We start from the raw sequence: 4,020 nt of genomic DNA, 5'->3' as shown, positions 1-4,020 counted from the left end.
CAGTACTCTCGCCTGGAAAATCCCATGGACAGAGGAGCCTGGTAGGCTGCAGTCCATGGGGTCGCGAAGAGTCGGACACGACTGAGCGACTTCCCTTTCACTTTTCACTTTCATGCATTGGAGAAGGAAATGGCAACCCACTCCAGTGTTCTTGGCTGGAGAATCCCAGGGACGCGGGAGCCTGATGGGCTGCTGTCTATGGGGTCACACAGAGTCGGACACGACTGAAGTGACTTAGCAGCAGCAGCAGCAGCAGACCTTTCCCTCCAGAAATCCTACTTCAAAAAATAACCAGTAATGTAAATTCATACACACATGAGATGCAAAGAGCTGACTCACTGGAAAAGACCCTGATGCTGGGAAAGATAGAAGGCAGAAGGAGAAGGGGATGACAGAGGACGAGATGGTTGGATGGCATCACTGACTCAATGGACATGAGTTTGAGCAAGCTCTGGGAGATAGTGAAGGACAGAGAAGCTTGGTGTGCTACAGTCCATGGGGTCGCAAAGAGTCGGACATGACTGAGCGATTGAATAACAACATTTAAAAATGAGCAAACAATCTGAGTAAACATTTCTCCAAAGAAAATAAAGAAATGGCCAATAAACACTTAAAAACTGCTTGACATCATTAGCCACCAAAGAAATGAAAGTCAAAACCACAGTGAGATATCATTTTAAATCCACTAGATGGTTATAGTTAAAAAGATAGATAATAATGAGCATTGGTGAGGATGTGGAGGGCCCTTAATACTTAAACATTGCTGGTGGTAATGTAAAAATGGTATCATCACTTTGGAAAACAGTCTGGCAGTTCTTTAAAAGGCCAAATGTAGAGTTACCATATCACCCAGCAATTCCACTCCCAGGTATATACCCAAGAGAAATGAAAACACATGCCCACACAGAAATCTGTGCAAAATGGTCATACTCCCATTATTTATAACAGCTAAAAAGTAGGAATAGCCTAAATGTCCATCCAATGCACTGACAAATAAAAGGTGATATTATTCATGAAAGAGTATTATTCAGCAATAAAAAGGAATGAGATATTGATATCTGCCACAAGATGGATAAACTTTGAAAACATTATGCTAAGTGAAAGAACCTACGTATTATATGACTCCAGTTATACCAAAAGTCTAAAGTAGGTAAATCCATAGAGACAAAAAGTAGATTAGTGGTTGCCTAGGGCTGGGGAGGGGGCATGTGGATTAGAGAGTGACCACTAATGGGTATGGGCTTCCTATGTGGGGTGAGGAAATGTTCTAAAATTAATTGTCAGTTGCTGCTCAGCTTTGTGAACAATTTACAGTCTAATAAATACCATCTTATAGAAAATCCCAGATGACCCTCTTGGCCAATCTAATATATTGTTATAAGTTATTTATAAAATTTTAAAAATCTGAAAATATCTAAATGCAAAGCAAAAAAAATTATACAATAAATATGTTTAGTCATATTAAGTAACCATTGTAAATCATCTTTTGAATACTGATTAACACAAGGAAATTCCATGCTATAATCTTAAAGGGAGATGCAGAATGTAAAGTCTGTGTCTCAAACACACAGAGAGAGAAAATGTAGAAAAGAAAATCCTTAACCAGTAAAGAATGGTTAATACTGGGTGATGGGATAAATGGCGGTCTTTATTTTCTTCTCTTTCTTCTACAGTTTCTATATTTCCTACACTGCATGTATTTTACAGTAAGGAAAATCATCTTTTAAAGATTCAGAAAAAAGTTTATTTTCAAAACTTACTTGAGATGTATAGACTATAAGAGCTGAATAGGAAATTATTGATCATATAATAAGATCTTTCTAATTTTACTGTTGAAGTAATTTTACTGAAAAGGCTAAGTCCCTTAGCCCAGCGGTCTCCAGTCCCTGGGCGGGTGGACTGCTACCAGTCCTAGGCCTCTTAGGAACCTGGGCCCACAGCAGGAGATGAGCAGCGGGCAAGCGAGTGAAGCTTCATCTACCACTCCCCATCACTCGCATTACAGCCTGAACCACCCCCTTCACCCTCCTTCTCTCCCCTCTGCCCGCTCTTTCTCTCTTGATGACACCCTACACAGATACACAAGCACACGCACTCACAAAACAGCTCAAAAAATGAATTGAGGGCTAGACCTTGAAGGCATTATGCTAAGACAAATGTCAGACAGAAGAGATAAATACAATATGATCTCATCTATATGTGGAATCTTTTTTCGAAAACCCATTTTCATAGATACAGAGAGCAGACTGATGGTTAGCAGAGGCAGGGTGCAGTGGGGGAATGGGTGAGGGAGGGTGGTCAGAAGGTAAAAACATCCAGTTATGACATTATCATATCCCCAGACAAGCAAGTCCTGGGGATATAATGTGAAGCATGGCAACTAAAGGTAGCAGTGTGCACGCAGGCTCAGTAGCTTCAGTCGTGTCCAACTCTCGGCAGCCGTACAGACTGCAGCCCCCCAGGCTCCTCTGTCCATGGGATTCTCCAGGCAAGAATACTGGAGTGGGTTGCCATGCCCTCAGGTTCGAAGGATCGAACCTGCCACCCTTACGTCTCCTGCACTGGCTGGCAAGTTCTTTACCACTAGCACCACCTGAGAACCCCAAAGGTGACAACGCTATGTTGTATATTTGAAAGGGGCTAAGAGACTAGATCCGGAGAAGGCAGTGGCACCCCACTCCAGTACTCTTGCCTGGAAACTCCCATGGACGGAGGAGCCAGTAGGCTGCAGTCCATGGGGTCGCTGGGAGTCAGACACAACTGAGCAACTTCACTTTCACTTTTCACTTTCATGCCTTGGAGAAGGAAATGGCAACCCACTCCAGTGTTCTTGCCTGGAGAATCCCAGGGACAGGGGAGCCTGGTGGGCTGCCATCTATGGGGTCGCACAGAGTCGGACATGATTGAAGCAACTTAGCAGCAGCAAGAGACTAGATCTAAAAAGTTCCCATCACTAGAAAGAAATGTTTGTGACCATGTGTGATGATGAATGTTAATGAAACTTATTGTGGTGAGGATTTTGCAATATATACATGTATTGAATTATGTTGTACACTTGAAATTAATGTTATTTCAAATATTTTTTCATAATATGATGTTATATGTCAGTTATGTGTGTGCATGCTAAGTCGTGTCTGACTCTTTGCAACCCTCTTGACTGTAGCCTGCCAGGCTCTGTTCATGGGGATTCTTCAGGCAAGAATACTGAAGTGTGTTGCCATGCCCTCCTCCAGGGGATCTTCCCCACCCCTATCTCTTATGTCTCCTGCACTGGCAGGCAGGTTCTTTACCACTAGCAGCACCTTGGAAGCCCCATAAGTTAATTATGCCTCAATTTTTAAAAAAGAACTAAAAACGATCTGAGAGATTCCTTTCCCCAAATTGGATTCTGTGTTCTAAAACTCCTACAGGATTATGGAGAAAAACCCAACAGTGCCTGTCCTGGACCATTAGAGGGCAGTCACCAGTTAAAACAGACTGAGTCCCAAGCACAGTGGATAAACTACAATGAGAATAATCATCGTTTTTTTGGCATCGGAAGCAGACAAACATGATTAAAATCATGCTGACCTTGGGATGACCGTCTTCAGCTTTCTTTGGCAAGCACTGGCTAAAAAATCTTTTTGAAGTAGGGCATTCTGGTTCCCATCCCACAAGAACAAGAAATGGATGATGCCTGAGGGAACTGCCCCAGCGACAGCTCCCAACTTTTTCAGAGCAGCAGCCCATAATCACCTCATTTTCCTGCTCCAAGTGTTGTCAGAGAGATTCTTCCGCATTTGGCATCTAGGGAGGTAATACAGATGGAAGGCTGGAAGGACGAGCAGCTGCTAATGCTGTTCCTTGGGGTCCTAAGCCCTCCAAACAGAAAGAAACAAGAGTCCAGTACTACTCAGCGGAAACAAAAGTTCCATGAAATTTGGCAAGCCTCCCTGTTCCCAAATGATTCCCAGATGATGGTAAATTTGGAAAATGGTCAGTGTTGAAATCAAGACACGTGGGCCTGGTTGCAAAGCCTGA

The sequence above is a fragment of the Ovis canadensis genome, chromosome 2, assembly GCF_042477335.2.
Source record: "Ovis canadensis isolate MfBH-ARS-UI-01 breed Bighorn chromosome 2, ARS-UI_OviCan_v2, whole genome shotgun sequence".
Lineage (NCBI taxonomy): Eukaryota > Metazoa > Chordata > Mammalia > Artiodactyla > Bovidae > Ovis > Ovis canadensis.
Note: the sequence above shows the minus strand (reverse complement) of the source record.